At 52.0% G+C, this 27,570-nt stretch overlaps 1 protein-coding gene and 1 long non-coding RNA gene across 5 annotated transcripts in view; one reads left to right on the top strand and one right to left on the bottom strand.

Annotated features, from left to right (window-relative positions):
• Positions 1-3,715, bottom strand: part of LOC119236500 (uncharacterized) — a 31,497-nt gene extending 27,782 nt beyond the window's left edge. For all 4 annotated transcript variants that reach the window (XR_008552893.1, XR_008552892.1, XR_005123074.2 and 1 more), the window contains exon 1: positions 3,568-3,715. This is a non-coding gene — a long non-coding RNA (uncharacterized LOC119236500). The remainder of the gene's footprint in view (positions 1-3,567) is intronic.
• Positions 1-27,570, top strand: part of RIPOR3 (RIPOR family member 3) — a 62,659-nt gene that overhangs the window by 1,264 nt on the left and 33,825 nt on the right. The window lies entirely within an intron of this gene.

Below are 27,570 nucleotides of genomic sequence, written 5' to 3'. Positions count from 1 at the left end.
AGATGAGACCAAGGTTGTTCTGGATGAGGCGACCAACTCATGCCAGATAATGCCCCCTCTGGCTCCCAGTCCTGGGCAAACCTGGACAGGACGACCTGCCTGGTTCTGTCCTCCCTTTGTCTTTGTGATCTTGAGCAAGTTACTTCCCTTCTTCGGGCCTCAGTTTCCTCGTCTGCAACCCAGGGGTTATTTTAGGACAGCTCTACAATCTCTTTGCAACCCTGTGGCTCTGGTTGGAGAGCACTTAAGTTCGAGACTGGGTGAGGGCATGTGAGAGCAAGACCTGAGTCTCAAGAGGAGAAAGCCCCGGTGAGTCTCCGAGCACAGTCTGGAAAGGCTCTCGGGAGGCTGGAGTTGAGGCAGCCTGCACGAGGTCACAGAGGGCCCGAAGTGCCACGTTGCCCATGTCACAGATAACACCCCCGGGCCCCACAAGCTTCTGGAAAGCCTAATGAATTGCTAAAAGCACAGCTCGGTTTGGCAGCTCGGTTTTTGTGCTGAGTGATTTAACCCAGATGTCTGCTGGTTACACAGACTCAACTACTCAGCATCAGAAGCTCAGTACCACAAACCCCAATGTCCCCCACTTATTTTACATGTCTCTGGTCTCCTGACCTGTGGGCCTCTTCTAGTTCCTCTCGTCTCTGTCCCCAAGGCCACTGGGAGACACAGCCTATGACCACGGCCCATCCTGAGCATCCCATATGCCCACCTGAGCCACTCAGGGTTCCTGGCAGAGGAGGGGAGAGGGTTTCCTCCCTAGACCCCGACATTCTTGCCCTGTGCCCCCCAGAGTGCTGGAGCCACTTTGTACCAGCAGACAAAGGTCAATTATCAGATTTCTGGATATTTGGTGAACTGGTGGTAAAAATTAAACTTCATAAACTTATAATTAAATTATATTAGTTACAGAGGTAGTAAGTACTCAAAGCTCATCACTTTCCAGTTTTTAAAAGTATATTTTACTATTATCCCTACTCCTGAGGACTTTGACTTCTGCAGTGTCTGCCTGGTGGATGTGGTGGAGCTGTGTGCTGTCCTGTTCTCTTCCCAACTCTCTTCGGTAGCCTGAAATTGACCACCGAGGGAGTATTTACACTATGGGAATTGACAGTCCAGGACGGGGCTTGATTTACAGTTTTCCTGATTGCCTAGATTTGAGGCAGAAAAGGTTAGGGATGCAGATGCAATTTAGCAGTGTGTTCTCTCTCTAGCTGTGACCTTGTAATAACACCAGAAATTGAGGATGTGGCTCACTTTGTTGACAAACAAGTCCAGTTCCCACTAGCTCTCTGTTGTATCACTTTTGTTTTACGCCTTAAGGTCAAGGAAAATACCAACCAACATTCCTAAAGAATTATACTTCCTCATCTACCGTAGCCTATAGGTTGATGCCAGATATAAGCGTTGAGGGCAAAAATCAACAGAAACATTGCATGAATCCATCGAGTACCTGAAATTTACATGGAATGGTACTGTGAATTTTATTTTTGCTTATAACATGTCTTTTACATCCACATCTTAAGCCTAAGTATATATGCGTGTGTGTGTATATGCATCTGTTTGCAGACACCTACATGCACATTGCTGTGAGTATACACACACAGACGCACGCGCGCACACACACACACACGTCCTTGGACAGCACACCACTGGCCCCACAGCGTATGTGCTTGTGCCCAGGGGCTCAGCAGCCCTGCCCCGGACCATTCTGAGTCCTCACCCAGAGGGATCCAAACTCCAGGCACTGGGCCTTGGACACAAATCCCCTAACTTCTTCCTCTCCCCTAACCAACAGCCACAGCAAACTCCCCTGCCCAACTCTAAGGGATGGAACGGAAGAGGCGGGACAGAGACAGGCTGGGGTAGAAGCCCCAGCCAGCATCTGGAGCTCACTCAGGCAGCGACCCAGGCCCTGGGACTCAGCTCCCTTTCCCGGGGCACCCGTCCCACGGGCAGCAGCTCCCTGTTAATTCCAAGCTTCATGTCCCGCTCGAGCCATTTTACTCTCAAGTGCAGCGAGCACAGGTTCGCTCACAGAGACGGCGCTTGGAACGAGTAGAAGGAACAGCTAAGCCAAACCTATAGGGAAGTTAAGACAACGTTCTATTTTTAGACCCCCTGAAAGCCAGGTGGGCCCTGTCCAGTTCTCCAAGCCAACAAGCACGAGAGGAAAATATTTCTCATTCCCAAGTTCCGCTTCTCTTAGGGCCGAGGCCAAGGGGGAGGCCCAGGTGGGGCCGCTGGCGGCGAGAAGCGCCACTGTGATGGAAAAAGAGGCCCGGGCCCACGGCGCTTTGAAAAACCAAAAGCGGGTTTTATTATTTTTGTTAATTTCGCACGGGCGGAAAGGTAACCTGAGTTTAAAGCTGTAGCTCGGGGTCCTACCCCAGGGGATCCCTCGCCAGGGTCTCTTTTTCCAGACTCACTCATGTTCATGGTTTTCTTTCTTCATAATTATAATTTTCAAAAATGGAATTGTTCGCTCCATCCATCCTGCCTTGCATCTCACTGTCCTCACACGACGAGCTTTCCCGGGTGTTTCTGCCTGTTCGCACGCAAGGCCTTATTTACAACACTCCTTTCAGTCCCTGCGGAGCAGGAGTCCCGGGAGACTGGAGGGCGGGGCCTGTTTGGATGACCACGTCTCTACTTTCTAACAAGGTCTCAAACTTTCCGGACCCTAAAACACACAATCAGGGCCCAGCTGCTTCCACTTTTCAGTGGCAAGGAGAGTCTATTGACGCGCCTTTCAACCCGTGTCTGGCAGCTGAGGGTTCCCACCGCGGCCCCCACCCAGGCCAAAGGGCCCGCACCCATCTCTGGACTTGAACGTGCTTCTCCTCTTGCCTCCCTGATGGCCTGTTCTCCACCTGCAGCCAGCGGGGGCCTCTGAAAACCCACGTCCTGCCCCTCCACTCCTCAGGACACTGGCACCTGCCGACTCCCCTTCACCCAGAGATAAAGGCAAAGTCTCACCACACCCACACCCCTGCGGGATCTGGATGTCGCCTCCCCTCCCAGCTTAGCTGGTTTCAGTTGCGCTGGACACAGTCCCGCCGCAGGACTCGCTTTCCCCTCTGCCTGGGCCACCGCCCCCCATGGGCCTCCCTCCTTAACATTTATCATGATCTAACACTCTACATATTTTTTCTCAAATGTCCCCTCACATTTTTCTGAAATGTGAATTTCCTGAGGACAGGAATTTTTTTGGCCTGTGTTGTTCAGTGTTGTAGCTGATAGTGGGCACCCAATAAATACTCGTGGAGACATTTGTGGTGTTGCCAGGCATCACTGGGCAGCCGGATTTTTTGGGAGAAGCCTGAATAAATGTCACCAGGCACCTCTAGGCACACAGATCATGCCATTTATGAGCACCACATGTTAGGAGCAGAGCTAACTCAGCAAGTGGCTGTTTGTTTTTGTAACAATGAATCCAGGGAAGGGGTGGGGTGGGGTGGGTGTCATCAGGTGGCCTGCCCAGCCCAGCTTCTGAGTCCTTCCCTCCCCTGAGCTCACCCCTCAGGTGGCCTTGGAGAGCCTTGGAAACAATTTCCTCCCCCTTACCTGTTTCCAGCTATACCCTGGCGACTTGAATCCAGCCATACCCCGGCGTCACCATGGGACGGGGATTCTGTCGTGGTTAGGTGGCGGTCTTGTGTTGTCCCTGGTGGGGATGCCCCCACCCCGTCTCCCAGGGCCGTGAGAGGCACCCTGGGAGCTGCAGGGGGTGTGTCCCGCACAGCCTTGTGAAGTCACTCCTGGCTGGGAGGCGTGGGGGAGGGAAGGGCCTGCAGGTGGAAGCTTGGAGGCCCCCACCTGCCAGGGGAGATGATCTCCCATTAGCCAGGTTAACAACAGAGGGAACCACCTCAGCCCCTTTGCTCATTTGCCCAGGAGCCCCCATTAGATCCTTGATCCCCAAATCCAGATCAGGGAGCCTTCCAGAAGACCTCAAGTTAAATTGCCCGAGTCTCGAGCTCATCATCACATACTCAAAAGGCACCTGAACAGCCCCATTTGCTCCTCCTCCATTCAACGACCTCATTATATCTATAAAATTAAAATCCACCCTACCAGAGATCCAGAATTTGACCCTCATTCCCATCTACTTTCATGCTCCTTTTGCGAGGGAGCTACTGTCTCGTACTTTGTGTTTATCTTTCCCTTGCTTTAAAAAAAAAAGTAGTAAATTTACGTAAGTTACCATTTTAACCATTTTCAAGTATACAATCCAGTGACATTAAGTACATTCACAATGTTGTGCAACCATCACCACCATCTGTTTCCAGAACCTTTTCATCACCCTAATTTCCCTCAACTTAAAAAAAAGCTTTATCACTTATATGTATATACGGCAAAATATATATTGTTTACTTTTTACTTGCATTTGATGTTATAGAGGAATATTATTTGTTATCTTGCAGCGTTTATATTTTCTTTTTTTTTAAAAAAAGATTATTTATGCATACAAGAGCTTTATTTATGCATGCAAGGCCAGAGATGCAGGGGGTGAGAGGATTCACCAGAGATAGAGCGTGGAGCAGAACAGGCAGATTGAGTGAAATACACCACTGAGGGGAGCAGCGGGAGAGACAGGAGAGGTCTGCCTCACCATGTGGATTGCTCCCTGGCTGGCTGGGGATTGAACCCATGCTTCAGAGGCTGCGGATTGCTTCACAGTGCAGTGCTTAACCCCTTGAGCCACCAGGGAGGCCCTGCGGCATTTATATTTTCATAAAACACTTATCACTGAAATCCATGTGTGTGGTTGTATATAGCTTGTTTGTTGTTCATTCATTTTCACTGCTGTATACTATTCTACAGAATACCAGAATTTGTTTTCCCTGACTGTGGGCATTTTGGTATTACTGCCTGCCTGCTTGCTGTTATAAACCAACTGCTTTGAGTATGCCCCCACCTCTCCTCGCCCACACATGTGTGTGTCTCAGGTGCGAAGCCTGGAGTAGAATCACTGGGCTATAGGGAATGTGAACTTATGCACGCGTTGCTTAAAGATGGGGACCATTCTGAGAAATGTGTTGTGGGGTGATGTTGTTGTGCAGAGGTCATAGAGTATAATTACACAAGCCTGATGGAAAAGCCTCTTACACACCAGGCTCTCTGATACAACCTGTGGCATCATAGTCCTGTACACGATCCCGTTAGCCAGAATGTCACAGTGACCCGTGACGGCACTGAATCCTTTTCCTTTGTGACGGTACTAATTCATAGACCACCTTCCACCCTTGGCTTTTGTTGCATGTCTTACTTTTTGCCATTGGAGTGAGTGGAATATTTCCTGGATCTCCACCACCACCAGGGACTGGCCCAATTGCCTTTAAGTGTGTATCTTTGGGTTTGAGGTGATCCAAATACCTTGTGCGTCTTGGACGAGGGACCTGAACTCTCCTGCCTACGCTTCCCATCCTACACAGCTGTGGCTGTGTTTTGAGGTCTGATTGCTCCTGGATGGGAACCAGGAGGGAAAACGTGGGGTCAGGATCAAGGGCCTTGCATGACCGTGGCGCTCTCCTGCCTCTGTCCACCTGTCTTTATTTAGTCTGGTTCTCGCCACATGTACACTACTGTGTATATGGGGGACAGGGGCAGCGTGGGTAGGAGCAAATCTTCCTTCCGTGCCAGATGTCTTTCCACGCTCTTTCCATAAATTGCTGTTCATTCATTCAACCCTCACATGCTGCAAACAGAAGTGTTCTGATAACCCCCACTTTACAGACATAGCAATTGAGGAACAGAGAGGTTAAGTAACTTGCCCCAGATCACACAGGTAGTAAATGACAGCTGGGTTTGAATCCAGTTTGTCTGGCTTCCTCTGGAGTTTGTGTTGCCTCATGGTCAAACTTAGCAGTCAATACATTGCACATTCCTCAGTTCTGCAGACTTGGTTCAAATCCTCCCTCCTCTGCCACTGTGTGTGTGTGACTCTGGGCAGGTGACTTCACCTCTCTGGCCTCTAAAATGGCAGTTCTTTCCCAGAAGCCTCATGAAATGTTTTTCTCCTGTCATTGTTCTTGTTGGATTGTATGCCTGTACGTGCTCATTGGCTCGGGCCTGCCAGGACTTGTCCCTGGAGGATCCACACCACCCCCAAGCAGTGTCTGCAATCAGCCCATGGGGCACCCAAGGGCCAGTTGCCTTCGTAAAAGGAGGGAAGTAGAGCTTGGCAACAGAGAGCCAGTGTCCACCCCCAGCCTGGCTGGTCTGGGCCTTGCAACTTCGTGACCGTGTTATTACAAAAAGGCCCAGAGGACGGGTAACCAGGCTTAGTCTGCGAGAGGCTGATGGGCGCGAGCGGGCCGGGCCCACAGGGTCGATGACACCTATTCTGTAGGGCAGCTCCCAGGGATAAAACATGCTTGTTCTTTTGGGGAGGTGGGGGGAATTCCATTTCTGTTGCCAATTAGTTCTGCTTCAGAACAGCTTTTCTCAACACAAACTTTCCCGCCCAGCCTTGAGTCCTGTTGATTATCTCAAAGTAGGGGGGAAAAGTGATTTTTTTTCTTTCCTTCTTCCACCCCCAGCTGTGGAACCCGGCTGTTAGCGAGGAAAGGGGTCCTGTGGATCATTTAGTTTTCCTTGTCCTGACTCCAGGAAAGTCTATAAAAATCATCGGTGGGTCCTGCCGACTGTCACTGACCGGAGAGAGAAGTTGGCCACCCCAGCGTCTGACTTATCAGAATCACTTTCAGATGGAGGGAGGAGGTTTCAGTCTAATCTCTTCTGACTACACCTGTTCCTCGGGCAGGCGCGGCACATGCTGGAGGTTGTCTGCGTGTTTCTCTTCCTTCTGGGCTTCCAGTTCCTGGTGGGGTGACGTGCCAGGTGGGCTGGGGGCCTGGGAGCCTCTGGTGCCCAGTGGCTGCACCAAATCCCAGCTCTGCCGCTTACAGCGACGAGTGTCTTGGACGAGGGCCCTGACCTCTCCTGCCTACGCTTCCCATCCTACACTGAGCATAACGGTCCCTCACCCTGAGGCTGATGTGAGGATTAGACAGTTACTCCTCTCGGAAGAGGTTCTGATCCCATGAAAAGTCCTTCCTAAGACATCAGCTTAGATAGTATCTTCTGAACCTCCCCTTCTGCTGCTGACACTTGCATTGTAGGAATTGCACCAACGTATCTCCACCCAGCCCCCTGTTAGTGGACCCGAGACGGATTCCCATCTTTTGTGAGTGTAAATAATCTTGCATTCTGTAACTTGTGCCCCTCCCCCCAGGTATGCAGGCCCCAGGATAACCCTAGCTCTGGATTGGCCTTCCTGGGCCTGCAGGGAGAGAGCAGAGGAAGCAGGCTGACCCCTCCCTGGCATGCAGACAGGCCTGTGGGGCAGAGCAGCAGGAGGTGGGTCATGCCTACCCCAATCCAGGCAGGACAGTTTCCTCCTGAGCTCCTCAGGGCACCGAGGCACCCACCAGGCAGAGTGTAGCTCCGGGGCTCCTGGCAATTGCCCTGAAATGGCCTGGAAGCAGGAAATCTGGGCTTATAATTTGTGCCCACTTTTTGTGATCTCCCTCCAGGAGTCCCCCCTCCCCCCTCCCATCTCTACTCCAACACCCTCAGCTCTCTGCAGGGTTTAGTACCATGACATTTTTTTGGGGGGGCCACTGGCAGGCAGGAGGCCGCTACCCTGTGGAGGGAGAGAGTTGGTGAAAGGAAGCACCTGCAGAGGCACAGGTGGGCAGACCGAGTGCTGCCCCCGCTGTGGGGGCTGCGTTAGGTTTATCATCCTCAGGGAGGGGCTCATCTTTGTGGGTGGATGGTTTGTGCCCCTGACACTCCCTACAGCAGTCTGATAGTTTCTGGGTGTTGTACCTCCTGATCTGGGCATTGATGCCTAAGGGTCTCGGTTTCTATAACTGGGTTAATGGATTACGCTCATTCCTTCTACCCCACTTCCGTGTGTGAGTTATGTTCTTGACCTTGTATATCCTTTCCAGTTGTTCTATTCTTATCCTCCATCAGTAGCAACAACACAACGTCTCAGGAAGGTCTTGTGAGGTCATAACATAGGTACGGCATGGGAAGTACAAGCCTGCATTGGGGGGCCCATCTCTGGGGGGCCCGGTCTCACCATCCCCTGCGCCATCTGGGGCATCAGTACTTGTGGGCAGTAGCCTCTGATTTCAAAGCAAAGTGTCACGGGTCTAACTGAATGGAGTGGCCCCGCAAGTGGGCTCCTCTGAACTGCACTTTCTCTTAAAAATAAGATTTCTGGGGCTCTGTCCCTTTGCAGGCTCATGGGAATCCAGTGACGCACAGCACATAATGCTTCAGATCTAACAAAGGCTGGGGGCAGGGTGGCCAGGACTGATACTGTCAGCCGTCCCTGTTGACCATCGTAAATATCCTCCCAGAGCCCACGGTGTCTGGCAGCGGGTGCTCGGCGAGTGCAGATGGACTGACCGACCGGCCACCCCGCCTGTTATAAAGCAGGATCGAGGGGAGCCACGGACGGAGAACTTGTTTCCCAGGTGCTCGTGCCTTAGGGAGGAGAGAGGAGCCCCCCAGGACGCTACTTGCAGCTATGTAACGCACCCCAGCTTAACTCTGGGAGACGCTGGGCCAGACATTGCCACCCCCACTTCACAGATAAGAAAACGGGGTGAAGAGGAGAGCGGCTCCCAGCACTCCACAGCAAACACCAGGCACAGCAGGAGCTGGCAGCTCGTCCTGGGGCCTCGGGCTTACCCTGACCCTCAGCCGGTGCAGGAAATGGGGCCGGCGGGGCGAGGGCAGCGGAGAGAGCAGCCCTCTGGCCTGGCACATTTCTGACATTTTTGCCTCTTGGGACAAAGGGTGAAGAAACTCAGATGAACTCTTCTTGCTTCCTGATGGAAAAGCGCTCCTGACCTGGGCGGGGGTGGTCTTTGCTGCTGCACCCTAAGTGTGGCTTTGCCTGTCTTTTGCTCCTACCACCAACGCCGCTTGGCAGCAGCAATTATAGAAAATCCAGACGTAACCCAGGGAGCCCCTTAGGAACTGTGCGGGAAGCTCCTGGGCCAGATGCGCAGCACCCCCACCCCCCGCTGCCCCACCGTGCGGCGCCCCACGTCCCCCCACGTCCCCTCTCGCTCTGCTCTTGGACTTGCCCAGTGAGTGAGCAAAGGAACCGGTCCTCACCCGGCCTCTCCCCTGCATCCGTTCCCCTTCGCTTAAGGACATCAGCCCTTGGGTTTAGGGCCACCCCAATCCAGTAGGAACCCATCTTACTTAATGACATCTGCGCAGACTATTTCCTTTATTTTGCAGGAGACCTTTCAACTCCCAGCATCGCCTAATAAATATAAACTGTTTTTCACCCCCCCTTTACCCCGGTGTTTATCCAGCCCGGGCCGTGGGTTTCTAAGCTCCTTTCATGCCCCGTCCACTCTGCCCCTCCACGACCTCGAGACGTCGGGTCTAGGATTCTCTCGAGGTCTGGAGAGGAAAAGGACTTGACGCAGCCAGTAAACAGCAAACCTGTTCAGACCCCTTTCTTTGTAGCTTTCAGACTGGCAGGGTTTTGAGCCTCTTCTCTGCACCCCCGTCCCCCAATTCCATCCCAAGGGCTAAGGGTTCTTGCTCAGATTCTGGCCCCCAGAATCTCAGAATCGGAGCTATCCTCTCCCTGGCTCACACCTTTCTCCAGACGCATCACCCTCAGAGAGACTGAAACAAGAGAGAGGAAGGCTCTTGGCTGTGGGGGTCGGGAGGGATAAGCAGGAGGCCGTGCCCGGCTCTCGCGCGGGTAGGAAGCCCGCGTGACCCTGTGCGTGCAGAATCAAGCCAGAAGCCTACATTTCATCGCTGACATCTGGTAACATTTTAGGAGCTTGGCTTGGAGCTACAGAATGAAAAATGGTCCATTAAGGTGTGATTTATTCGTCATCAAGACCAGGCTATTACACGCTCTCCGTGGTTCGAGCCGTTGGGTCGGCAAACCCTGACTTCTCTGGCCAGGCCGGCGACGGCCCCGGCAGGACAGGCTGTTTCTTTGATGGGAGGGGCTCGCGGGGCCTGGTGGGGCCGGAACGGGGCCTGACACAGACAGATGAGCGCACTGCCAGATGGCGCGTGACAGTTTACATTAACTGCTCTGTCGTGGCCGTGGAAATGACTTGCAGTTAATGAGAGACGTGTGCAATTAGCCTTTGGAGCCAGGAGCTCCAAATCAGGAAGAAAGGGTTGTAATTTCCAACAGCAGGAGCTTTGGGGCCAGGGAATAGTTGCTCTGTCAGCAGCGAGAGCTGGGGTGCTTTCTGCCAGCCTGTGAGGGGGCTGGGGACCCTGGGGCAATCGGGGTCCCCAAAGAGCTTTGTCAGAAGGGGGTGCTGGGCATGTAGGAGCTTTTGTGTTGCAGAGAGCATTGCCCTGGTTCAAATCCTGCCTCCCCGCGCAGGCTTTAGCCAGCCCCTCCGTAAAAGAGTGATTATAACAGAACCTACCTTAGGGGGCCCACTAGTGGGGCTTCCCTCAGCCAATGGGGAGTTTTCCTGAATGCTAACCAGGGTTGTCAGCCGGGCAGCACTGACCGCTGGTCCTGGCAGCCTCGGGAGGAGCAGGAGTGGCCAAGTGAGGACGGAGGTGGGGCTTCACTTGGTGAGGGCCTGTCCCTGGGGGCAGCCGCACTCAGCCCTGGGGCAGCTGGGCAGAGAAGCCTCTTCACAGCCTCATTCCCACCTACCCCTCAGTCCCCGCTCCAGCTGAACCCCTTAACGCTTCCCCCCTCCTCCCTTCCTCCTTCCACCATCCATCCACACACAAATTGTTTTCTTGGTTCTGTAAGGACCAAGAAATGAACCTATAAGGTGGGAAGGTGCTATTGTTAACGTCCATTGTTAGAGGAGTTGAAACAACTTTTCCAGGGGGACAGAGCTGGTGAGGATTTGTGTCACTTATCTCTTGCCATATGTCACGTGCCATATCACACATGAACCCCAAATTAATTAATTATTTTGCATAGAAGAACTGGGGTGTAGGCCAGAGGTGCAGGGGGTGAGAGGATTCACCAGAGACAGAGTGGGGAGCAGAACAGGCAGATCTACTAAAATACACTGCTGAGGGGAGCAGAGGGAGATAGGAGAGGTCTACTCTGCCATGTGGGTCACTCCCTGGTGGGGGATGGAACTCAGGCTGAAGTGGCTGGTGATGGCTTGATAGCGCTGAGACTTTAACCCCTGCACCATCAGGAGGTCCTCACCCTAGATTTAGCAGCTTACAAGAACTCGGATTTTTTTTTTTAAAGATTTATTTATTCATGCATACAAGAACTGGGGTACAGGCCAGATGTGCGGGACGGTGAGAGGATTCACCAGAGACAGAGCGGGGAGCCGAACTCAAAATTCTTGCAGGCCGCTTGGTTGTGGCTGGGCCATGCCTCAGGATGCCCTGCAGGCGGCAGCTACATGATCAGCTTTGGTGTCTCCAGGCTCAGCTGGGGCAGGTTCACTTCCTCTCACATTGGGGCTGTGGAAGGGGCTCAGGAGAATGCAGTTCCTTGTGGGTCATGACAGAGGAGCTTTGGTTCCTCCTGCCCTGGAGATTGGAGGCCTCAGTTCTTGCCACACAGGCCTCTTCAGCAGGCTGCTTGCTCTGTCAAAGCCAGCAAGCCAAGAGGGGTGCGTGTGTGAGTGTGTGCGTGTGTACGCGCTTGGAGAGAGAGTTGAGTCACTGCCTTTTATAACCTTATTTTAGGGGTGACATCTCATCACTTTGCCATGTTCTATTAATTAGAGGCAAGTCACTGAGCCACCCACACCAAGGCGTGGATGCCCAGAGGAGGCATCTTTGCAGGGGGAGGATCTTCGGGGTTGATGCCCCAGGGAGACTGGCGCACCCACCACCTGGTAACCGCTTAACTGCCTCCTGTGCTCTGGAACTCACATCTATGAGGCAAGTGGAAGACAGAAGCTGCCCTGCAGAGGGCCAAGCCAGGGTTTGAGCCCTCTGGGTCTGCCCCACAGCCTGTTCTTCCCGAGAAGGCTGAGAATAGAGCCCGGGTCCCCTCCCCAAGCGCAGGAACCAGTCCCTGACTCTGGCCAGAGTTGAACGTGAATCCCAAATGTTCTTACTCATCGGCCATTCACGGAGCACCGACCCCATGGGGACTTGTGAGTGGGACAGGTCTGGCTCTCGCCCACTTGCATGTCCGTCTGGGGCTCCAGGGCTGTCTGTTGCCCGGGTTGCTGCTGGCTTTCCTGGCCAAAGCTGTGGTTGGTAGGACTCATGTTTCTGGGCTTTGCCCAGGAGCCCCGAGGGCTGACTTGTCTCCCTTGCATCTGATCCCTGCCCTGGCTGTCCACTGCCAGCCCCTGCCACAGGGGCCCTATCCCTTGCCCTAATGAGGTGTCCCTGACCTGAGCAGAAATTGTCATGCCCTGTTCTGGGGACCCCAGAATAACCAGGTAAAGGGGGAACTTTGGGGCTTCCTTCCTTCTAGCCTGGTGCACCTCCAGGCTCCCCACCCCTGGAGGGCAGGGCGTTGTCTCAATGTCCCCCTTGGACATACAGAGGTTTAGCACAAGCCCTGCCATTGGAGATGATTCTACTAGTATAAAGATCACTAAGCAGAAGCAGCTGACGTGTAGAGAGCTCTGTATATGCCAGGGTCTATTCTAAGCTCTTCATATGTTAACTCATTTAATACTCGCAGCAATCCTGCAAGGAACACCATTTAAAAGATTTATTTTATGTATTTATGCATACAAGAGCTGGGGTGTAGGCCAGAGGTGTGGGGTGGGGGGGGCAGATGAGAAGATTCACCAGGGACCGAACAGGCAGATCTACAGAAACACACTGCTGAGGGGAGCAGCGGGTGAGACAGGAGAGGTCTGCTGTGCCATGTGGGTCAGCTCCTTGGCCGGGGGTCGAACTCATGCTGCAGTGGCTGCCAATAGCTTCATAGTGCTGAGACTTAACCCCTTGCGCCACGAGGGAGGCCCAGGTACATCATTTTAGAGGCAAGGAGACAGGCGAGGAGAAGCAGAGTATCTTGCTGTGGCACGCAGCTGGCAAAGTGGCGGAGCTGTGATGAAGCCAGGTCGCTGGGGTCCCCATGCGCCCCCACGACCTGGTTTTCTTTGCGCTGAAGCAGAGAGAGAGGGGTGGAGGGGATTTCCTCCCTCCTGGGCTGTCTATGGCTTCCCTGATTTAAGTCTACAGTGTTGTGGCAAAATCTATTTTGAGTATGAGGAACTGAACACCAGTCTCTCTCTTTGGATTTCTTCAGTCCAAACCCCAATCTTCCCCAGGCTGATGGGTGTGTGAACCAAGAGGGGGAGGGCTGTTGACTAGTGAGGCCAAGAGGAAAGTCCAGGCATATTCCTCCAACTATTACCTGTGGCGGCCGTGATCACACCAGCAACTGGCCACATGGGAAGGTGCCATGAAGGTGAGCGTAGAATAATCATCTTAGTGTATTCGGCACCCTAAGTAGAATTAGTCTCTGTCCACAGAACCTGGACAGAGACTCAGCCTCAGTTTCCCCACCTGGAATAGAAAGATCTCAACCTGTCACTTCAGAAAAGATGAAGCAGACAGAGGGCCCGGGTCTGGCAAGGTGCTAGAAAGGGTGAGTCTCAGTTGTGGGTGCTGGGGGAACAGGTCATGACACCCCAATGTAGAATGATGCAGAAGTTTGAGGGTATCTCAAATGCTCTTCTTCTTCCTTGCTTCTCTATCCTCCTTCCTTTCCCCCTTGCTGCAGGCTTAAGTGAGAATGATGTGAATTCTAACACGGTCACTACCATCTGCTCTGTCAGATACCACACGAGTCTTAGAAGATGGACTTCTCAGAAACAGCCCTACATAGTGGGTGGTATTATTAACCCCCTTTTGCAGCAAAGGAAAATTGAGGCTCAGAGAGGTAAAGCGACTGGTCCATGATCACACAGTGAAAATGTGGCAGGCCTGGATCTGTCCCCAGGCCTGCAGTGTCACTGTGCCTTTCAGGGGAGGGAGGGTGGAAGGAGAGGAAAATTTGTCTCAGAAAAACCTCCAGTAGTCAGACTCCAGAATTGTTCTTTCTCTTTCCTTGCTTGGGCCAGTGAGCTGAGCAGCTGTGATGATAGTCGCAAGAATTAAAGCAGAACTCCAATTTTGAACTGATCTAGGAGGGGGCAGGAAGTGTCCCCTGGGAATGGGGTGGAGGTTCCAGTTCACTTAACTGGAAGAGACGGTGGGGGTGGAGGGACGTCAGCTTTGCTATTGCCAGTTAATGTCCCTCCCCAAGGGTATTTATGATTTCTGCCAATGTTTTAAAACAAAATTCAACCCAGCCAAGCTCAGTGCCCAGGAAGCTAAGGGAAAAGCGTTCATGGAAACTTTTGGGGGAGAAAGATCAGGGGGTGTAGGTGAATACTCCAGATGACTTATGCCCCTTTGACTCTATTCATCCCAGCAGAGGCTATCTTATCACAGAAGACCCCTCAGGAGGGGGTCTCCCAGGCCTCTGTACTTGAAGAAACTGGTGTCCTTTTTTCTGCATTCTAGACATCTCGTCTTGACTGACTTGCCCAAGAAGGACAGAACAGCCCTAGGAATCCTCATTGTCATAGTAGCAAAACCCTACTTAGGTCCAATTCTGGGGCTTTTTGGAAAAAAAGAAGGTACAGAATCTGTGCATTAGGTCTCTGTGAAGTACAGGTTATAAAACCCAGATTCATACTGGATTAAGTAAAAATGAGAATTTATTGGCTTACATAATTAAAAATCTATGACTAGTTTGGTTTCAGGTATGGCTGGATCCAGCAGAGTAGGCGAGGGTGGGGGATCTTATGGCTGATTTTTAGTGAACTGGCCTGGGGGACATTTCCTTGGCTGAACCAGTCATGGTGGCTATAGGGTGTGGTGGTGTGAATGTTTTCTGTCACCTTGATGGTGTGCTCTGACAACTGATTCACCACAGCGATCTGTGGGGCTGGTAGAAGAAAGGTCCAAACAACTTCTGAAGTTTCGTGTGACCCTATGAGGTCCTAAGTCGTTTCAAGCTTTGAGGAACCTGACAGAGCTGGTTGGAGCAGCAAGTATTTTACAGACATACCCCTTTCTCCATCCTTCTGTATGTGACAGACATTGCTAATCGATCACAGCACCCTGGTGAGCTCAAACACAGTCTCAGAATCCTTCTCAACACTACAACCAAAGCAACCAGAGTCCATTCACCAGTTGATGTTGGGACAGGGCAGAAACCTACCTGCAGTGCCTGCTCTGAGTTGAAGGAGATGAGAATCTGAAGCTCAGAGAGCTGGAGAGATTTGCCCAGGATCATGCCGGAACTCAGCGACAGAGCCCTCCTGACTCTTGGCCAGCTTCCTTTCCTGTGGGAATCTGTCTAATTGGAGCTGTCCAGTCCAGACAGCTGCTGCACATGGAAAAAAAAATAGACTTGAAAAGCCAGGAAGCTCGGCCCAGCGAATGGGCTGGAGCTGAACACAAGGAGGACACAAGGTGGGCAGTTCCCGGGAACCAGCTCGTCAAAGCATTTGTCCAGCCGAGAGAACTCAGTTGGCTTTGGGGTGCCTTTCCTGAAATGCAATAAAGCCAATCGCATGCTCTGCTAGACATGCATTCTCAAACAGTGATGCTGAGGGGGCTCCCTTTTGGGTACAGGCCTCAGTCTCGTCTTGGAGTGAAGGACGATGAGCAGCCACTGGTCTAGAGTGGAGGCTAAATCCTGGCAGCGATTATTCTCCAGCTCAGCCTCATCCAATCTAGGGGAGAAAATAGGGACCAACAAGGAGCTGGAAGGTCCTGAAGGGGGTTCCTAATCACAGGAGCTTTAGTGATGGCTGCGTGACAGGCATGTAACCCCTACGGTGGGCCAACGCTGCACTCAACATGTGCCTCTCGCAAAAATAAGAGCCTGGCGTGCATGGTCTCAATTCAGAGTCACAAGACACCCCCAGGAGTGGGTGGGGCTGTCCTCCAGGCTCAGAAGCTGACCTGGAGGTTTGGGGAGGAGGTGTAGGCCCGCCCATGGCCACGCTGTGGGGAGGGCAGAGCCAGGCTCCAAGTCACGCATGTCAGACCCTGGTTCCGACCGAGCCACACTGGCCAGGCCGGCCAGCCCTGTGAGGCCCAGACAGAGCGTGTGAGTCATCAAACCAGCCGCAGCTTTGTGCAAGGTGTGGGGTGCGGCCAGGGCAGCACGTGTGGCTCCCAGAAAGAATGGGGTGTGCACGGAAAAAATGCTGCCACCGTGGAGCCTAACAACATAAAGGAATGCCCACCACCTCCCTCAGAGCTCGAGGCCCGCTAATGGGGCCGACGGCACTTGGAAACGCTCCGCTCTAGAAGGTTTTCTGGGGAACATTGTACAAGAGAAAAACCAAGGCTCAGAAAGGAGGTGACCTCCCCCAGTCACCCAGCAGTGAGCAGTGGGCTCAGTCCTGGCTCAGCCGGGGCTCCTGAGAAACGGCAGGGGCTGTAGAACGGCTGGCCAGTGGGGGTGTCCAGGGCAGGGACCCAGGCGGACCGTGGGTGGAGAGACACCTTTGGGTGCTGTGCCTCCACATCTGCCATGGTCCCCCAGGGTGGCTGACAGTGTGCCATGGCAGCACCTCTCAGGTTACCACCCAGGCTCCACCTTGGGCCCAGCACTCGAGGAGCAGCCAGTTTCACAGATATGCCCATTATTAGTGTTTCTATACGGCCTTTTCAAATTTCACTTGTAATTCCTTCTGGCTCTCCCCTGCTTTTCAGAGCGCTCCTTCCCCGGGTCTGGTCCTAATCAAGGCAGGCCCGGCTGACGACTGGAGCAGATGCGCCCAGGTAGGAGGACACACCCACGCCTCCGGGGGTCTGACAGAGGCCGAGGGGAGAGTCAAGTTTGCTGCTAATCCTTTCCTCATCAGCAGTCAGCTCCTGGGAGCCCCTCAGGGATGTCTGGAGGGGCTGTTGATTGTAGAACCAGCTGGAAGGGAAATGTGAGGGCAGATGTGGCCTCTGCAAGAGGCCTGCAGCGGAAGCTTCACGGCGAGTGTATCGGGAAAGATGCCACACGTGGAGCCGTCAGCCCAGGTTCAACCCTAGTATCTCTCACGCTAAGCCTCTTCCCCACCATGAGACTCAGTTTACCCCAGCAGAGCCTTGAGCATGGGGTCACTGCCCGTCCGCCCATGAATGGCTAAACTCACCCCGGACAACAGCTGTGCTTTGGGGGCCCCGGGAAAAAGGAAGACATATTTCTGCCCCCTCCCAGCCTGTTCCTTCTCTCCCAGGCCCCGACCTGCCCTTCAGCCTCAGGAGTCCCCAGCTTCACCCTTTGTCCAGGACCTTCAGAGGGATTCTGATAACAGCATTTCTGAGGTTGAGAAGGGGTCATTGTGAGGACAGCGTGTTCCTGCAGCAAAGTCCTAACCTCTTTGCCCCTCCTCCAAGGGCTTCAGACCAGGGAAGGGGAACTTGTCACTTAGAACATGAAGGACTCTGCTTTGCATGCTCAACTCTCCCAAAGGGCTCTGCCTGCTTTGGTGTGATCTATTTAAGTTCATGGGTCATAAGTCTACTCAAATAATTTCAGATAAAGAAGGGATATGTTGGAAGGTTATAGAGATGTTTCTTTTGGTTATTTTTGGTTAGAATTGGGGATACAGAAAACCCAATAAAATTTGAAGAAAGATTTGTTGGGTCATGTAACAGAAAAGTCTAGAGGTAGGGTGGGTCTCAGGTGAAGCTTGATCCAGCCACTCAACACTATCACTGGGATCTAGAGGGCCACAGAGCCCACCCCTCTTCCACATACCTCTGAGTGCATGTGTCCCAGCATGGCACCCGATTCCAAATTTCTATCCCTGTTGAGCTCAAAAGTATCAGATGGGATGTCCTGTGTCTCTGGATTTGCATTCCTGTGAGAAGAAATCCGATGTCCAGTGTTGAAAGTAGTATGTTTGTGGCCAGCGAGTAGGTGGTCTCTCTTGGGTCCAGGATCCAAGGCGTGTCTAGTCACCAGTGGCCAGACCACCAGTGTGACATGCCCACCCCACTTCAATGAGGCAGAATTTCTGAGATGGGATCATGGGTCAGTCAGTCACCCCAACACCTTCCCAGAGAAGTGGGGTCTTCCGGCACTGACCCTTCATTTTCTCCCTGGCCTGGAGAATCTCCAAAGAGTTTTATTTTGTTTTCAATTAGTAATTTTAGGAAAACTTTAAGCTTGGTTCTAGTTAAAAAAAAAAAATTATTTTGGCCTAGCTATTTCCTGAGGCTCTGTTTCTGGTTCATTCAGGAAGAGAAATTCAGACTTGGGTTCAGGAAATGGCCTTAACCACAGTCCCTGAAAAAAGTCGGTCAACAGCCACGTGTGTCCACCATCAACGAGTCCAAGATCATTTTCAGATGGTTGCTAGCAGACGGCAAGACGGCTTCTCCAAACAAGCTCTGCATTATTTTATGCCTTTCATACCAGAAAAAAAGCTGATCTTCAAAACAATGCACCCACGTCATTGATTAGGCTGGAAGAACTTGTTTGGCCAAATTTAGAACCTGTAAGAAGGTCAGAAATAAATTTAGAACTGAACTCTTAACCTCCAGGGCCCTTTCTGCCCATTTCTTCTGGCATCTGACTGTGTGCATTTGCAATTCTTGTTACCTTAGAGTAGTTGAATTTTCCTTCTGACTCCTGCCTCCAGATGAGGCAGACAGAGAGTGAGACCCGCTTCGACGCCTGTCTACTACTCATAGGCTGTGTGGGAGTATATTTCACCTCTCTGAGCCTTACTTTCACCAACTTTTTAAGCAGAGGGAAGGTAATAACAGCCTCTACCTCCTAGGATGTCAGGGAGATTAACTCGCGCTGCTGTGTTATTATCATCATCCTCCATTTTCACAATGTATTCATTTCCTCAACTGAAACTGTCCCCATTAAACAATAACTCCTCATTCTCCCCTCACCGTGTCCCAGGATGCACCAGCCATGGCCTGTCTCTGCATCTGACAGGGATCATGTAATACATGTTCTCTTGTGGCGGGTTTATTTCACTGATCATAATGTCAAGGTCCATCCATATTGTGCTGTGTGTCAAAATGTCCTTCTTCACAGCTGAATAATATTCCATTGTATGTAAACACTGCATTTTGTCTCTCCATCATCTGTCAGTGTACACTTGGGTGGTTCCCACCTTTTAGTTATTGTGCATATGCTGTTATGAACACAGGAGTACAAATATCCAGTCGTGTCCCCACTTTCCTGTCTCAAGGGTACAAACCTAGAAATGTGATTAAGATAATTTATGGACATCCCTTAGTCCATACTTGGCATGTAGTAAATACTCAATATATTGTAACTAGGGAGCACTCCATCCGCCCACCTGTGACTATGCAGGTGCTTCCTTTCACCAACTCTCTCCTGCAGGGCAGCAGCTTCCTGCCTGTCCGTGACTTGTATCATGCTGGGACTTCTCCTCCCTGACCTCCCTCATGGAGGCAGCGCTCCTCAAGGCTGCCTGCCTGCAACTAGGCAGGCCTCTCTCAGCAAATCTGTCCCTTTTGGGGCAGCTCTTCCTGCCTGCCTGCTTGTGTCTATGCAAGTGTCTTACTGGACTATCCCTTTTCTAATAAACCTGCTCTTTAAATATAAAAAATTATGTATTGTAACTAATACAACCCATATTAGAAAAATAGTGAGCACATTTGTTTTTAAAAATGCAAAATAAAAACAATACATCATATTTACCTATCAAATTGGCAATATCTGAAAGGTGATGACCATTGAGGATGTGGTAAAGTAGATCCTCTCATGTGCATCTGTGGGCACAGAAAGCAACTCCAGCTAAATATGCTAAATATGAAATATCAAGGCTCCTGGAAATGATCATACCATTTGATCCAAGGGACCTACTTCTGAGAATTCATCCCAAAGACAGATGATCAAATGCACCCACATTTGCATCTAGAGAATTCCATCCCAGCATATTTGTAATGTGGAAGTAAGCTCGATTTCCACCTGTCAGGAAGAGTTAAAAAATAATATTGGTGTGGACCCACAACCGAATGTGCTGCATGCATTTAAAATGCTTAGGAGAGCTTTGGAAACAACCCAAATGCCCAAAAATAGATGACTGGATCAAGAAGATGTGGTACATATACACCATGGAATATTACTCAGCATTCAAAAAAGATAAGCACATGCCATTTGCAGCAACATGGATGGCGCTGGAAGGGATCATGCTCAGCAAAATAAGCCAGAAAGAAAAAGAAAAACACCGGATGGTCTCACTCATAGCAGGAATCTAGAAACCCTAAATAAGGGAGCAGGATAAAGAGTAACTATAAGAAAGAAAAAATCAAAATCAACAAAAAACTATGAAACAGAGACACTCTATGGGGGGTGGGGGGCAGGGAGGGGAGGGATTGGGGTCAAAATAAGGGGGTTGCAATTGTATGGGGAATATAAAAATAAAATTTATTTAAAAAAATAAAATAAAATGCTTATGAGAACAGTGAAGTGGGAACGTGTATACGCAATACTGAGTCATGGATGGAGATTGTATATCTCTACCCTACGAAGTAGGTGCCCTTTACTAAGAAGGCACTGTGTCCTGGAAATTCTGTACTTTGTCCTGCTGAGGCCTCCCAACAGCCCAAAGAGGTGTGTCCGTTATTACTCCGTCTTACAGATGAGAAGACAGACATCCTGGCTGGAGAGGCGACTCGTTGTATCATCAGCTGCCCCCTGGCATGAATGGTTGAAAGGGGTGGAAAGACTGGCTTGCACTAAAGGTTATCCCTGCCCCTGGGAAGCTCAGGCGTGATTTGTGCTTTCTTCTGCATCCTTGTCTGTTTTTTTTTTTTTTTTAAAGAAGCATGTTGCATAAAAAGGGAATGAAAGAAGCAATTGCCTCCTGCAAATGCAAGCTGGCATCTTTGAGGATGAAACATCCCAGTTTTATGTCTCATGCCACCAACTCAGTTTCTGTCCATTTTTTTCTAGTTAAAGAAGAGCTTAATAGCTGTGGACACGCACACACACACACATGCACACACACACACACACACACACACACACAGCCCACGCCGCCTGAGACAGGAGAGGAGACAAAACCTAGCAGCAGCCAAAACTCTGCTAGATCGATGCAGACTGTTCAAGGCGCAGCTTTCCAAAAAGCAGAGCTCAGTGAAATAAATATTTTTCCTGTGAGAAGAGGCTTAAGTCGGTGATCTTAACAACCCCCCAATTCTTTCCAGATCCACTCAGATGGCTGGCGTCACTGCGCCATCTTGATGTACTTAGGGTCGCTTAGTAACTGTGGCGTGTCTGTGTGCCTGGCTGCCTGCTCCCCCGGGCCGCGTGCCAGGGTGCTGGGCAGGAGAGCCAGGAGGAGTTTGTCCCTGGGGAGCACTCTCCTCGAGCTGCCCACCCCTTCTTGGGATCCCCACTTTCTTCTCCTGGTAGACCACCGCTACTGAGTCTACACTGAGAATTCAAACTCTTTACTTGGCAAAGGTTCCACCCTTTTAGTCCTGGAGACAATCTCAGGAAGAATTTAGACTCGGGGACTTGGAAAACATATACACATGAAGAAGCCTGGGTTATTTCAAACACTGGAGACTTTACTGTCCGGGCAAAAAATCAGCAATTGATGCGTTCATTCACTGGCTCACTCAACTCTTGGAAAGTGGATCCCATCCTAAGTGTACAATTTGGTGTGAAGTTAGTGTAAGATACTACAAAGCCAGCAGAGATACTAGATTCCTCCCTCTCTCCATCCCTCCATCCATCTCTCTACTCATCCATCTGTCTGTCCGTCCATCCACTCATCCATCCACTCGCGCAGCAGTAGATGTTCATTCATCCAGCAGATGTTTGCCTGCCTGTTTTCTGAGAACACCGGGGCTCTGAGAGTTTGCGTTCTATCTGGAGTGACAGATAATAGACACGGAGAACTTCATGTGCAGGTTGTCAGATGGTATTAAAGGCTAAAGAGAAAAATTAAGCAGGATGGAGACGGGAAATACAGGCAGTTTAAATGAGGGGTCAGAAAAGGCTTCAAGAGGGGGTGGTGAGATCTAAATCACAAGTGGCGGGAGATGCCGGGACATGACAGGCGGCACAGCCATTGTGTGGCGGTGACTCACAGGTGGCAGAAGTCCCTCTTCCACTATCTTTCAGTCGTGCTGATGCCTGCGAGAAAGTCTGCGGTCAGTCTGCCTCCCTGAGACCTCCACACCTCCCCCTTGAAAGGGCAGAGGCTCAGCAGACGGATATGCCCACCTGGACTTGAACCTGGTTCTGTGTTCGGGCAGACATTTGGCAGTTACTCTTTTTACGTGACTGTGGATGGCAAGTGCCGCCGGCTCCTCGTTCACAAGCATGATGAAAGTGTCCTCCTAACCGACACCTATTTTTGAAAAGTGAGTTGCTTTAACAAAAGTATTAAATAACTTGTAATGCAGGTGATCCTCAGCTATGGGGGAAATTGCGAAGGCGACAAATGAATGAAATTTGGGACATACTCAAAGGTAACCTGACCCTTCTCAAGTGACTCAGAGCCTAGTTCAGCCTGTGGCCAGTGCCATCCTCTCAGGCTTCTGGATGGGGAGGCTTTTCCCCATGGCTGCCTTGTGCAGCTGGGGGCAGGCTTGAGGTCATGGGCGAGTTTGGGCCTGCAGGGTTTCCAGGCAGAGGGGAGGGAGAGCCAAGCTGAAGAGCGCCAGCCCACCCAGGCGGCGCGAGTGTGAGGGGGCAGGGTGGCTGGAGGAGGCAGGCCTGGGGAGGCCATCAGAAATTTATCCTGGTCCAGCAATTAATCCTACCATGGAGTCTATTTTTTTTAGGATTTATTTATTTATGCATACAAGAACTGGGGTACAGGCCAGAGGTTGGGGGGTGTGAGATGATTCACCAGAGTGGGATCAGAACAGGCAGATCTACTGAAATACACTGCTGAGGGGAGCAGCAGGGAGCCAGGAGAGATCTGCTGCGCCATGTGGGTAGCTCCCTGGCTAGGGATGGAACTCGTGTTGCAGTGGCTGCCTGTAGCTTCATAGTGCCCTTGTGCCACCAGGGAGGCCCCTAACATGGATTCTAAAACTTCCACACTGATCACTGTTTTCTGGTTCTCCTGTGATGGCAGCAGACCCTCGCGGGAGGCCAGTTGCTGACGTGCTGGCTCCCTGTGAGGAACTGGGGTTCAGGCCAGGTCACCTGGGAAGGGTCACGAAGCTGGTAAGTAGCAGTCCAGGCTTTTTTCCTAATCTGTGTTCAAATTGAGATATAAGTGACATTCCATGAAATTCACCCTCTCAGAGTGTATAATTCAGCGGTTTTAGCTTATTCACAAAGTTATGCAACCGTCACCACCGTCTAATTCCAGAACATTGTCCTTCCCTCCCCCTCCCCCAGGAGACCCTATACCCATTAACAGTCCCTCCCAGTCTCCTCGGCTCCCAGCTCCCGGCATCCACAAATCGACTTTCTGTCTCTGTGAATTTGCGTGTTCTGGACATTTCCTATAAAAGGAATCACGGAGTGTGAACCCTTTGGTGTCTGGCTTCTTTCACTTACATGGATGTTTCCGAGATTCAGCCATTTGGGGCCTGTGTCAGGAATTCATTTCTGTATATGGCCAAATAATCTCCTGTCATATGGACCCCATTTTGTTTATCTGTTCCTAGGCCAATGACTGGGTAGTTTCGGCTTCTTGGTTACTGTAAGCCGCTTTGAGGTTTTGGGGCCAGGTCTGGGGGTACACATGTTCCCATTTCACTGCGCTTAGCCACCTGAGGAGCTGCCGAGCTCTCCACGGGCCGTCCCATTTAGTATGGCCACCAGGGTCGCAGCTTCTGATTTTCCTGCCTCCTCAGAGGCACCTGTTGTGCGTTGCTTTGGTTAGGGCCGTGCTAGTGGGTGTGACGTGGTATCTCCTTGTGGATTTGATGCGTGTTCCCCAGCAGGCCAGTTGCATTTAATGGGAAATTGTTGGTTTCCATAGCCCAAGCTCCCAGCACATGTTGCCTGAGTGAGAGTCCTGGGGACAGAGAGGCGTGAGGGCTAATTGAGGCCAGGTGGGTGGGTGGAGAGTGAGAAGTCAGAGAGGCCTCGGGAGACTGGGAGAATATGGGGGTGAAGTGGGGCTCACGAGGGCCTGTGCTGGGAATGGACTAGAGGCTGTACATGCTTCTTTCCCTTGGCTGGGGGTCAGCTTCTTTCATACAAGGACAAGGCTTTGTCTTTAATTCTACGGAAGAGACAGGCTTTGCAACAGAATCCCTCCTCAGGGAAGCCAGCGCCAAGTAGGCCTGAGGAGGGCCTCTCAGCTGGCCGCGCCAGACTGAGAGGAGCTCAGAGCTCCTAGGCTGGTCTCTGCTCCATGTACCCCTAAGAGTGCTATGCACGTCCCACCTCCGTCCCCCAAAGCTGTGCTTTCTTGTTAGGGTCCTTTTCCCCAGTGGCCTGGAGCGCCCAGAACTCCAGGTCAGGACTCACCCCCATGTCCAAGGCGTGTACGGGGGTTCTGAGGCCGCAGGAGCGTTGCTGCTGCTGTCAGCTGATGTCACGCCATCTGGGTAGTGTGTCATCATCGTTGTTGTGATCACACAGCGTGATCACGCTCACTGAGAGAGCACAGCCTCCTGCAGACCCAGGCTGTGTGGGTAGCGGGCGGGACCGCTGCCATCTTGGGATGTGGCGTGTGACTGACCCACGTGCCCTCACACTGCGCCTTCTCTGACACCTTACTTCATTCCATCCCCATTTTACATGGGAGGAAACAGGGGTTTTGGGGTATAGTTTTGCTCATATCACACAGCCAGTGAGCAGAACCGTCGGGATTTGGACCTCGTCTCCAGCCACCGGTGTAGGTCATGCAGAAGGCTTGAGGCCTCCCTTTACAGGGGTGTGTGGGTTTCTCTTACCGTGTAACAGAGTAACAGCCAAGCCTGGCGGTTCACACACCCTGTGGATGAGCTCCCAGTTCTGGAGGACAGAGATCTGGCTGCTGTGACTGGGGTCATAAGTCCAAGCCATTGGTCCAGCTGAGCTCCTTTCTGGAGCCAGTGGGGACAAACCCTCTCCCAAGAGCTTGCTCACTGGTATCATTCAGCAACCGCGGCTGCAGAACCGAGGCCTATGCTTGCTGTCAGCCAGGGCCCCTCTCTGCTTCTAGATGCCTCCAGACGTCTGTAAAGGCAGGAATGGTCACAGTGCAGGTTTTCTGATCCCATGCAGACCGGGTAAAGGAGGAGTCAGAGTCCTCAGTAGTTTTGCAGGTTTTTTATTTGGGGTTCACCAGGCATATGGCAGGCAGGGGTGCTGGCTGGGGGGCTGGGAGGCTGGCAGGCCTCCCAGTCCCCAGCAAGTCTTCACTCTATCTGGGCTCTCTAGCGTTCGTTCTGCTGCTTCTCGGCTTCTCTTTCGGCTTCGGCTTCTACTGCTGCTGCTGCTGGCGTCCCCGTGACGCCGCCCTTAAAAAGCACAGTCTTAGCTCAGCTGAATCCCATCTACCTATGCCCACACCCTACTCCAGGTGCCCGCCATCAGGCATGCATTCAGGACAAGGATCCATCATCTATCCTGATGGCGGAAGGGCAGAAAAGCCTGACATTTTCTTTACCCTACAACGTCCTTGTAGAAGCCTTCAGAATTCTGCAAAACCAGCAATGGAGACTTCCCTCATGCTGAATCCCTCTCCCACTGGGACCTCCTTTGCCTGGGAGAGCCAGGCCTGTTTTGGGGCCCACCCGATGAGGTCAGGCCTTCCCTTTGCCAGAGAAGGTGACAGTCACAGGTGTCATAGCTCATTCTAGTCACAGGTTCCACTCACACTCAAAGGGGCGAGGATTACACCAGGTCAAAGGTCACTGGAAGCCATCTTAACAGTCGGCCTGCCGCAGAAGTTCTTAGGTTCTAATAGTAGTAAGAGCTAGTGTCAGATTGGTAGTTCCTGTGAGGTACATGCCTTTATCCCCACATTACAGGGGGTGGGCGTGGGTGGGAGAGAAATTAAGAGAGAGAGAGAGAGAGAGAGATTCCTAGTTACTCTGGCTTGGGCTGGAGCCCAGATCTGACCTCCCACCCAGGGCTCGCGCTGCCCCCAGCACCCCATGCCCCCACCAGAAGGCCCAGACCTCATTCCTGACCTTGGAAGGGGGGAGCATCTGTTTCCAGCCAGCCCGGCCCTCAGGGAGCACTTCCCTGTAAATCACCACGCTGGGTCATCGAAACTCCTGCTCTTACCGGAACTAGGCTTGGGCAGACTTTACCTCATTAAGCAGGAAAACCCATAAAGCCTGAGGGGGCGCAGACTCAAAACAGCTGTGTGCAGGAAGTGTCCAGGCCTGCTGCGGGGGAGGCCCATTTGGCAAGGTGGGGTGAGGTGGGGCCGCCCCGATCCTTGCGCTCAGGAGGGCAGCGTTAGGGAGCAGTCACCCCAGCTGCATCTCCAAGCCCTGCATTCTAGCTGGGACGACCCGGACCCCCAGGCGTCAGTCCCAGGGTGGGGGGCCCACATCTCCCAGAGCGCTTGTGGGGTGCTCCTCACTTTGACCTTTGAACCAGAGTCTGAGACCCTAAACCATGGCCCAAGATCCAGAACCTCGAGCTCTCCCTCCCGCCGCTCGCCCCAAAGGGCCAAGAGGATCGGGACACTTCCGGCCCCTCGCGCTGATGCAGTGAACCCTCCACTCTTCTCCTAGAACTGCTGTCTTTTTTGCCTTGGGCCATGCTGGACACTGCTCTAATTCGTTTTTATTAATTCGTCAGTCATTTCCGCATCTAGGTAACTTTGGGGGCGCATTGTTATTCCTCCGTACGAGCGCCTGCTTCACTCCTCCTCTGCCAAAGCGCCCCGACTCTTTGATTTGTCCTAAAGCTGCAGGCGCTGGTGCTGGGACAGTGGGCTCTGCAGATGTTCATTGTGAGCCAGCGTAGGAGAGTCTGGCTTCAGCTGAGGGGTCCTTTGGAAGCACCCAGGGGTGCTTGTGGAATGATTCCCTGGATCCAGAGAATCGGGCTTGGAAATGAACCCAAGCCAGGGATCAGCCTCCCGTGATGGGCTCCCAGCACATTCTAGTCTGCCCCGCCACGGCCGATGAAGGAAATCGCAGGCTGCTGTCCTGTCCTTTTGCTCAGGGCCCTTACCCAGGGAGGCCACGTCTGCTTAGCCTGGAAGGGTGTCTTGTGCCTCTTCTTGGAAGGGGACAGTGGCACCCTGGGCCAGTCCCAGCAGGCCAACAGCCGCAGACAGGAACTAAATTTTGTGCCACCTGCAAGAAAGTCCATAGAAATTGGAGTCATGGGAACCCAGCAGGAACATACTTGGAAAGAAATTCTAGAATCCCCACCCTTAATTTCATTGCCTGGAAAATTTCCCTCCCCTGTGGGAATTCTCCTGAGCCTGTGTTTTCCCTCCCTTCCCCCAAAGCTTCCCCTTCTCCAGCTGTCAGTCACAACAGGTGCCTTTCTGGGTTTTCTTGAGCAGAAGTTGAGCAGAGGTTGAGCCCAACAGTGCCCGGGGACAACCTCAGCACTTCCAAACCTCATTCAACCTCTGGACCAAGGGAAGTGTGTTTCTACCTGTTGTGGGCTGAATTGTGTGCTCCTGGGGGCTATGCTGAAGTCCTACCCTCCAA

Source organism: Talpa occidentalis, unplaced genomic scaffold (assembly GCF_014898055.3).
Source record: "Talpa occidentalis isolate TD23 unplaced genomic scaffold, MPIMG_talOcc4v2.1 talOcc4.10, whole genome shotgun sequence".
Classification (NCBI taxonomy): domain Eukaryota; kingdom Metazoa; phylum Chordata; class Mammalia; order Eulipotyphla; family Talpidae; genus Talpa; species Talpa occidentalis.
Note: the sequence above shows the minus strand (reverse complement) of the source record. Positions and strands in the feature narration are given on the sequence as shown.